Here is a 10,420-nt window from a genome sequence, read left to right on the forward strand (position 1 = left end):
CTACGTCACGTAACAGCAACAAAAACATGAACAAACACTGAACGATTGTCTTTTTATTAACTAACATTGACACAGATTAATAAATGTATTGTTCCATGTTCGTTTGTATACCGCGCGCAAGGTTTATGCGCATAGTCCAAGTCTTCTTCTCTCTCATGAGAAGTACCTGTTGGATGAACTGGAATGTGTTCTTCATAGATTTAGGGTAGTTGAGATGCAGTGCATAAGTCAGATGCAGTGCATAAGCAAGTCCATACAGAATGCACATAGCTTTTGGCAAGTCGTCAATATTGTCCATCACAACTTCTCCTTCAATGATGATCTTCAATGAGGTTGGATTGAGATGGAGAGAAGATGAGAGCATGTCACCTTCATGCTCAATGAGGAGGATTCCAATGTCATCAGAGTCCTAACAACATAAGAGCACAATCATGAAATTTCTTATTACATAACCATCAATAATGTTAAGCAATTTGTTACGACTGCTGGAGTTCTGTCTTCAACAATGATTATTTAAATTAGGGACAGAAACTTATGATGTTCCATTAAAAACAGTTTATGCAAAAATGAAAATCTGCTCTTAATTTACACATCCTCAGGCCATCCAAGGTGTAGCTGAGTTTTTCTTCAGTAGAACCTTAAAAGATTATTAGCTGTAACTGTGGTCCTTGGTGATTCATGTAATGCAAGTCAATGGCTACCATCACTTGGAGTAAAAAAACAAAAACAAAAAAACAGGAAAAACTAAATTAATACCTGTGTCTCCTGACGATACATTGAGGTCTTATGAAGCAAAACAATCAGTCTGTGCAAGAAACTGAACATTATTTACAGCATTATTACCTTTAATCCACAGCCCCGGCAAACAGTCCTGAGCGTGTTTACAAATGTCATCATCAAAATGGTACTTGCGTGTACTTATCTTGGATCCCACAACCTTTATAAAAATTACAAATCATTTGCTTGTGCAATCAACTTCAGGAAGATTGCTCATGTGAGTTTGCTCCTGCGCATACATTATTATATGCGGCAGGAAACTCACACTCCAGACTGTTGTGAATGCGCTCAGGAACGTTGGCAGAGGTTGTGGATGTTTCTCAGACCAATTGTTTTACTTCATAAGACCTCAATGTATGGTCAGGATCCACAGGTATTCATTTTGTTTTGCCTGTGCATGTTTTTTTTAACTATCAAAAATGGCAGTTTCCATTAAATGTTTTATATCCATCACCAATGACCACAGTTTCAGCTAAAAATCTTTAAATGTTAAATTTTACTTTAAAATTTCATTTTTGGGTGAACTATACTTAAAATTGTATTTCAAAAATTAACTCTTAAAAACTTGAGTCCAAAGGGTTTGTAACGACATGAGGGTGAGCAAATGTTAGATGAACTAACCCTTTAAGCAAACAGATCACCCAAAGAGGCTAAAAGAGCTATTGTAATAAGTTAATGGTTTAGGCTTTATTCTCAGAGGGATTTATAAAACATAGGTTCTGTCAGGACCACTATCGTCAAAGATGATTGACAATTAGCATACAGTTTGGATTGGCGGTATGGACAACTACAGCTTTCAGAACAAGCATGTTCCGAATAACAACCAGATAGCTCTGGGACAAGCGTGTTCCCAACAATACAACTATAACTTAAGAACAAGCATGTTCCCAATAACAACCAAGCTTAAGAATAAGCATATTTCCAATACGATTAGACAGCTTAAGAACAAGCATGTTCCCAATATGACTACAGCTTTTAGAACTAGCATGTTCCAATAACAACCAGACAGCTTTTGGACAAACGTATTCCCGACAATACAACTATAACTTAAGAACAAGCATGTTCCCAATAACAACCAAGCATGTTTCCAATACACCGCATAAACACATTTCATTACACCAAATACACAAAATAATGTTCTTTTTAGCAGCATCATATGACCCCTTTAAGACCTTTAAAGAACTTTTTAAGACCTAAACTTCACATTTCATTCTTTAAACAATTTTTAAGAAAAGGAATGAGTCAAAAGTATCAATTATTGTATTAATTTAAACAATTATCAATTATCAGATCCACTGATTCACATTTAAAAATATGTAGCAAAAATAGCAGACGGGCTTGTTGAAAAAGCAAATTCGTTCTCTGCCAGCAGGTTAGGTTTCCCTTTTGGAACAGCAGAATATAACGGTTTCCCCGGTAACGACAGTACACAAAGCAGCAGCGCCTGACTTTGAAACGTCCAGCGCTCATATTTATTCAGTGAAATCAGTAGTGGTCGACCGATATTGGTTTTTTGACAGCCGATGCCGATATCTTGTAAAGCAGGGTGGCCGATGGCCGATATAAAGCCGATATAATTGTATTTATTTTCATTCATATTTAAGAAATTTAAAATTTAATCATTTGAAAATGGATTAAAAAATTAATTTGTAAAATAAACATACTTATACTTTAGATGACAACGTATTTTCCACAAATAAATAAATATTTAATAAAAATATAATTAAAAAGGAAGTAAACTGTAACCAACAGAGCACTCAGTATTCTGGGAAGTTTGTGTGCATTGGGAATCATATTTTTTCTATTACTAATAATATAAAAGCAATCGTTATAATACTTTTGTATACATTTTAATTCCTTCGTTTAACAGTTCTATCGGATTATTAGACAGACTTCTGTCTATGTGTGAGCACTGTGTGCTGCTCAGGCGCTGCCGCTCAGGAGCCATCAAAATAAAAGTCCCGCCTCGAACGCATCGGCCAAACAGAAAAACTTATCGGCCGATGCCGATATTTGAAAAACAGCCTTGGCGATATATCGGTCGACCACTAGAAAGTCTTTTGAAGTTTAATCGACATATTAATCTACATAGCAATTCTTGTCTTTCCATCCCAAAATTTAAGACCATTTATAATTAAGACTTTTTGTACCATTTAAGAGATTTCATGGCCTTAAATTTAAACAATTAATCTGAGGACCCGCAGAACCCCCTAACACCGTGTCTACACCGGATGCAAGCGGGGCGGCGCGACAAAATACAATACAACATATTTTGTTGTCTACACTGGATGCGGCGCGGCGCGACAAATTCCCGACAGTAAACTGCTGCTGCGTTCTATTTATGACGTACTGACATAAATTTCAAATGATTTTCAATGGTCTCTTTGTCTCGTCCAGTGTAGACAGACTTTAGCTGTTGCGGCGCGGCGCGACACGACAACTTTCGCATCTGGTGTAGACACGGTGTAAGAACCCACAGTTCAGTGCAAACATTTCTGTCATGCATTTGGCAAAAAGGTTTTGTTTATTATGCATTTTACCTTTGAAATTTGAGGTGAGTGCAACTCTGGCGTCCCCGTTGTTGTAGTGAGCAGTGGTGTGATGGCGATTTAAATAAAAATTTTAGGTTATATCATATTATTAATTCAACGAATATGTCGTCCTCCCCTTGCGCAGTATTATCTCTAGATGCGATGAAAGCTTTCGACCAGCAAGAATGGAACTATTTATAGGTAGACTACTAACTAACTTACATCACTCTATGCATGCACTCTCTGGGTATGTTTTTGTTTGGTTTTTGCGATATACTCGATGTCAAATCGCATATCGTTAAACAACAATTATGATATCATCACAGACAATATATATTGGACACCCCTATAGTTTATGCATTATCAGCATATAATTTTTATGATTATACATCTTTGGTTATTTATACATTCTGTCTGAATATTTCTTTCCTCCAGATCAAAAATGGGTTCAAGTTAACAGTGCAGAGGAAGCATTAAAAGTTGTGAAAATCGGAATGAAAAATCAAAGTTCTTCATCCACCAAGCTCAACAATGTCTCTAGCAGAAGGTGCTTCATTTTAAAACAGTTTAGGGTTAATATTTAACTTGATAATTTTATTACGTTTTGAAATTAAATAACATACATTTTCTCTATAGCCACAGTATATTTTCCATTCGGATCTTGCGGATTGAAGATGTGGGTGTTCCTCATGTTCAGACAATTAGCGAGTAGGTGACCTCAATTCCAATGTGTTTTAACATGGATTCATTGATTTATTCATTAATTGATTTATTTTCAAAGGTTGTCATTATGTGATTTGGCTGGATCTGAGCGATGTGCAAAGACTCAGAACCAAGGAGACCGCTTAAAAGAAGCTGGAAACATCAACACATCCTTGTTAACGCTAGGGAAATGCATCAATGCTCTGAGGCTCAACCAAGCGCAACCCAAGTGAGAAAATGTTAATTTAATTTGAAAAAAAATGTTAAATGTTAATTTAATGTTAAATGTTAATGTTAAATTTAGTTTAAAAATAGGCTGCATTAGTTGCATTCATCTTCTATTTCATTGGTCCTTTAAATTTCCTATTGAAAGTGGAACTTAGAACTCAACTAATATGTCTTTTTGTACAGGATTCATCAGCACATCCCCTTCAGAGAGAGCAAGCTCACACATTATTTGCAGGGTTTTTTCTGTGGCCGTGGAAAGGCCTGCATGATCATTAACATAAACCAGTGTGCCTCAGTGTATGATGAAACCCTGAATGTCCTCAAGTTCTCAGCATTGGCTCAGAAGGTTTGCAGGAACCTTTATTTGATATTGAATTATCAGGCATTTTTACTCTGTTTGCTATTTATTAATTTTGTTGTTTTACGTTTTGCCTTTATAGGTGGTGGTCCTCAACCCTAAACCAGCTCCTAGCATTGCTGTCAAGAGATCTGACAGAGATGTGTCCATGATAATCAATAATGCTGACAAGAAGGATTGGACCAGGAGAAGCTCGCTCATGGGCTGGGAGATGAACCAAGAGGACATGCAGGAGGACAAAGATGATGAAGAAATGGGTGAGGAGGACGATGAGGAGAGTGACGATAAGAGCATGGAGGACAACATTGTCCTAGAGACTGTGGAAAGTCGAGAGCTGTTTGAGGTATTTTCAGTTTTAATGAATGCATGTTTTGGTTTTCAATGTTATTTTAGACTATATGATATCCTAATATGATACATTTGACACCGCTTCAGGTGAAAATTGAAGAGCTCAAAGAGAAGCTGTCCAAAGAGGAGTCTGAAAAATTAACTATGGAATCTCGTATTCGTGAGGAAGTCAGGAAGTTCATGGAGCTGTTTTCTAACATGGAGAAAGACTACAAGTAAGTCAAACACTGTGTTTTATCACAGATCATAGTGGTGGACTGATGCTGTACAGCCTGGCAGTTGGGGAATATCACTGTGCTAATTGCATTCAGCTAGTGTTGCATGATATACCGGTACTAAAAAGGTATCGCGATACCCTGCTTTTAAAAACGGTACGATTCCTCAATTTACTAGTACTGGTACTTTAAGAATGACAGCGTTTTAATAAGAACTGTATTTCCTGAGTTGTGTCGACATGCGACAGCAGGACAGTGTGTGTTCAGCGCTCTGCTTCAGCTCCCTGCATGAAAACTGGCCGTGCCAAACTTTATATATCCGCACAACACAGCACTGCTTAAAGTTATCGACAATTTAGGAGTGTATAAGAAACATGCATGAATGAGAAAATAAAGCGCAGGACGTGCTTGATGTTAAAAAGAATTAAGCATTATAAACCTCGAAGAAAAAGAACTCATGCGCTATTACACACCCGAAGCACGTGCACGGAAGTCCTCTCTCTTGCGATTGCAAATTGAGATCTCTTTCAGCAGTTACTGCACTTCAGTGGTCAAATACACACACAATTAAGTTAAAATGCTGAAATGAAAGTAAAAAGTTGAGACAGACAACGTGTGTGTATCAATAAATTGGTGTGCATGCAGCTCTTAAAAGTGACAGCAGACTAATATTCCTGCTGCTGTCTGTCTCTACAATGTTAATCAAGAAAAATAGAAAATCACTCACTAATCCTGACTAACTTTACTAGCTTTAATAAGGATAAATGTATGAACGTTTCATTCATACAGTGAAGACTATGCAGTGCTTTACTTTTACATTTTGATTACTTTATTCAATTTCTGTATCATCTCTTTCTTGAATGCTACTGTTAAATAGACCTACTGACCCTAAAAACACTGTTTATTTCATTTGTGTCTTTGTTTTATTGTATTTGTCCTTTTGTTTCTTACTTGCGTCTATGTTCTTATTATTAATAACAAAAATTACTATCATGATATAAATTGTTATTGTGAAATAAAATTACTTCTAGCGTTGAATAATATTTTGGTCATATTTCCTAGCTCATGCCCTAAGCCAGGGGTAGGCAAGTTCGGTCCTAGAGAGCCGCAGTCCTGGAGAGGTCTCTTACTTGCGTCTATGTTCTTATTATTAATAACAAAAATTACTATCATGATATAAATTGTTATTGTGAAATAAAATTACTTCTAGCGTTGAATAATATTTTGGTCATATTTCCTAGCTCATGCCCTAAGCCAGGGGTAGGCAAGTTCGGTCCTAGAGAGCCGCAGTCCTGCAGAGTTCAGCTCCAACCCTAATCAAACTCACCTGAACAAGCTAAGCAATGTCTTCAGGATTACTAAGGCTATAGGCAGGCGAGTTTTTTTTTTCAGGGTTGGAGCTGAACTCTGCAGAACTCTACCTCTCTAGGACCGAACTTGCCTACCCCTGCCCTAAGCTAACTTACTAATGTTGCAAAGATCTATACATACCTGTAGGCTCGGCTGTATCTTAGTCATAGACAGGTAGTTGCTCACCATAGGCCTGAGGTGGCACTAGCGTGTTTTTTTGTTGTTGTTTTTTTTAAGGGGGAGGAACACTGGTCAAGTGAGAGATTTCTTTCTTTTTTATTAATTTTTGTCATGGTATCAGTTCAGAAATAGTGAGATTTTTTAGTCAGGTATCATATCAAAGTAAACATTTTGGTATCGTGACAACACTACGTTCAGCACAGATTTGTTTTTTTTTTGGTTTTTTTTGGCCATGTTTGTGCCGCTCTTATTTGCATAATTCTTTTAGTGAATCGGACACTATAACAGTGCAGACATTGTGGTACTGTCAGCGGCTGCATTTCATTTTTAGTGTTTATTTAAGATGCACTAATATATGTTGCTTTTTTCAATGTTTCAGTGACTGTCTCCAAAGAGCGAAAGAAATTGTTGAGGAAAGAAGGCTAGAGATACTGAAGAATCTGGTCAACAGAACTATTGGTGAAATGGCCGCTGTTAGCACTGACGAGAATGCTGCAAAGGTAATTGCAGAGGGTTTCATCTAATCAGAAAAATAAATAGGGGCAAAATCAAGTGCCATTTGTGTTTGCTGTTCAAAGCCTGTGAGAATATAGCTGTTATTTCTGTTGTCTTCTTTTGGTTCAGGGACTGGTCCTTTTTAGCTTAATTATAATCCTCAAACCTGATGGACCTAATTAAGTGGGTTTTAATAGTTAATGGCAGGATTTTATGACTGTAGATAGATTGATGTGTATAGATCGAGATGCATTTTATAGGTACAAGGGAAAAGTAGGGAATTCTACCATATCTGTATCAAGGCACACATTTAACACAATGACATTGAAATGACATAGAAATATATTATCTTTTTTTTCCTTCTCCGTATCCTTCAAGGAGGCTAAGATTGAGCATTTGGACAACATGATCGAGGCAATGCGAGATGATCTAGCTAAGATAAAGGGAGATGCAGAGGCAGTACAGATTTGCCTGACAAATGTCCCTGAATCACCCAGAACAATCAGTGATTTGAGGACACAGCTGGAGGACATGAGAGAGGAGCTTCTCAAAAGCCAACAACTTCTCAGTCTTAAAACTATAGGTGTGTTCAATTACCATGAAGGGGGAAAACTCAGTGTTTTATGACATATGTCTAATTATATAATCTCTTTTCAGAGTTTGAAGCAATGTGTGTTCAAATGCAGGAATCCGATTACCAGCTTCTCCAAGCAAATAGAGTAATCTGAACTTAAGTTTTCTTTTAAACGTCTAAGGTTATTGTCAGTAGATTGTTTACATGGGCTACCTGGCTTCTGTTGTGTTGATCTTTGTTTGTTTGTCTTTTTTAGAATTATGAAAACAAGAAACTTAGATGTCAGGAACTTATGTCATTCTGTCAGGAGAAAAAAAGCATGATCTCGACATTACAAACGGCTTTGGACCAAAATGTGGAGGCAGCTACTAAAGATGTAAGTTTATAATACACTACTGTGCAAAAGTAGTTTCACAAGTAGTTTTCAGCTTATGCTGACCAAGGCTTTATTTATGTGATCAAAAATACATTACAACAGTAATATTATGAAATATTATTACAATTGTAGATAACTATGTTCTTTTTTAATGTATTATAAAATGTAATGTTCTCTTGTGATCGCTAAACTGAATTTTCGGCAGCCGTTATTCCAGATTTCAATGTCACCTGATACTTCAGAAATAATTCTAATATGCTGATTTGGTGCTCAAAAACATTATTATTCAGGGCTTGCAAAATTTCAAAAACCCTGGTATCTTCAGATTTTTGTATACCAAAATTAATTTAACTAGCCCAAATAAAAAATATAGTGGCTTAACTTCATTGTGAACAAATTGGCATGATCGAAAACTTCAGTGGTTTTATTTTTTTCAAATAACAAGTCAAGATTGTAGGGGTGCAATGGATCACAAATCATGGTTCAGATAATATTTTGTGTATTGAGTCACAGATCGGATAATTTTTTGGATGAACAAAAACAAATTATTATTATTTAAAGAAAGTACTTCTTCGATACCACAGCAAAAACTAGTAGCATAACTAATAAAAGGCAAACATTATTAAAGACAAGTGAACGGTCAGTAATAAAATATGAAAAAAATAAAAAATACACAAATTGCAAGCATAGATAAAATAAAACAAAGCTACAAATAAAGTAAGCTCTAACATTAGTTTTTAGGCACAGAAATGTAATAATTAAGTGTGAAATAACACTGTTTAGTGTTCACTGTATAAATTAAATATAAGTTAATCTTTGTTAAAGCTGTGTTTTGTTGTTTGATTAAAAGGACACAGAGAGGTTTTTATAAATTGCTGTTCCTTTAAGACCAAATGCATGGAACCAATACACATCCAATTTCTTCAGGGCTTGAATTTCGGTGTGGGATTATGCATAATTCTACTGATTCCTGCAGTTTCAGCGCTTGTAACATGGGAAATTCCTGCAAATATTTCAGTGTGAAAGATGCTTGGGACAGATGATGGAATGCATCATTTGCATGTGCTTTTGAGTCTTACAATTTTAAACATTCAAGCACTCAATTCAGTATTTGCGCGCTCTCTGCGAGAACCCTCACACCCAAAGCACGCGCACATAGAGCCGCATCTGAGAGCGAACGACTACAGAATGAAGTCGTGTTGCACCTTATTGCTCGTAAACGGCCAAATAGACCAATTTGGTGTTTGCAAACAGTGAAGATGTTTTTTGTGGGCGGAGCCTATTTGGTGGCAGAAAATGACAGTTTTAAAGTAGCAGTCTATTGAAACCATGGAATAAAAGAATAAAAAAGGTCATTTTGAGTTTATATTTCAAAATTCTGACTTTTTTCTCGCAATTCCGAGATTACTTGGAACTCATCATTCTCTCTTTTCCCCTCGGCTCAGAATCCCACACTTATAATCCCACACGTCTGGCTTTTTTTCCCCTCAGAATTGACAAACTTGCAATTGTTGAGTTTAAAAAAAAGTCAAAATTGTGAGATAAAATAGGTAAATGTTATAGGTTTAAATAGTAGGCTATTTCATGCTGTAACTGCAGGGCTAATACAATATGTCCCCTATGAACTGCATATGTGAATATTATGTAGACCTATTGTTTAAATCGAATTAATGCTTTAAAAGTAGGGTAATCATAGCAGGTTTCATCCATAGTCTGTCCGTTTAAATGTCTGCGTTTAGCTTCAAATGGTGTCTTTGACGACAGTATTCTATAAAAAATTATTTGCATTCCGATTCTGACATCCAAAGGCACAACAATACATAACTGTGACATCTACTCCAAATTGGTCTATACATACAAAATTATGTCAAAATGCCCGTCTTGATGAGTATTCACGTAATCAGTCGATTTAAACTAAACATTGTCAGTATATAGGCTATTAAGTGAATGTAAACAGTTGAGAAACAAAACTTACATGTAACAGTAAGATCCGTGCATGAGGTCTTAAAAGAGACAGCAACCTAAATAACGTCTCAGGTTACTTATGTAACCATGGTTCCCTGAGTAGGGAACGAGACACTGCATCCTCTAGGGGTCGCTAAGGGGAACGCCTCGTCGTGACCCGTGTCTGAAGCATATGTTGAAAAAACGCCAACTCGTTGGCCGGCAACAGCCATGACGTCACTACCGGTGCGACTATAGTATAAATAGGTGCCGGGAGCACACATCATTCACTTCTTCGTCTGAAGCTTGCGTCCGCAGCATGGCAAGAAACCTAGAGGACGC

The 10,420-nt window shown here is 36.6% G+C and overlaps 1 pseudogene; it reads left to right on the forward strand.

Annotated features, from left to right (window-relative positions):
* The window catches only part of LOC107683717 (kinesin-like protein KIF20B), a 33,051-nt pseudogene that overhangs the window by 5,594 nt on the left and 17,037 nt on the right, over positions 1 to 10,420 (forward strand).

Source organism: Sinocyclocheilus anshuiensis, unplaced genomic scaffold, assembly GCF_001515605.1.
Source record: "Sinocyclocheilus anshuiensis isolate Anshui unplaced genomic scaffold, SAMN03320099.WGS_v1.1 scaffold3082, whole genome shotgun sequence".
In the NCBI taxonomy this organism is placed as follows: domain Eukaryota; kingdom Metazoa; phylum Chordata; class Actinopteri; order Cypriniformes; family Cyprinidae; genus Sinocyclocheilus; species Sinocyclocheilus anshuiensis.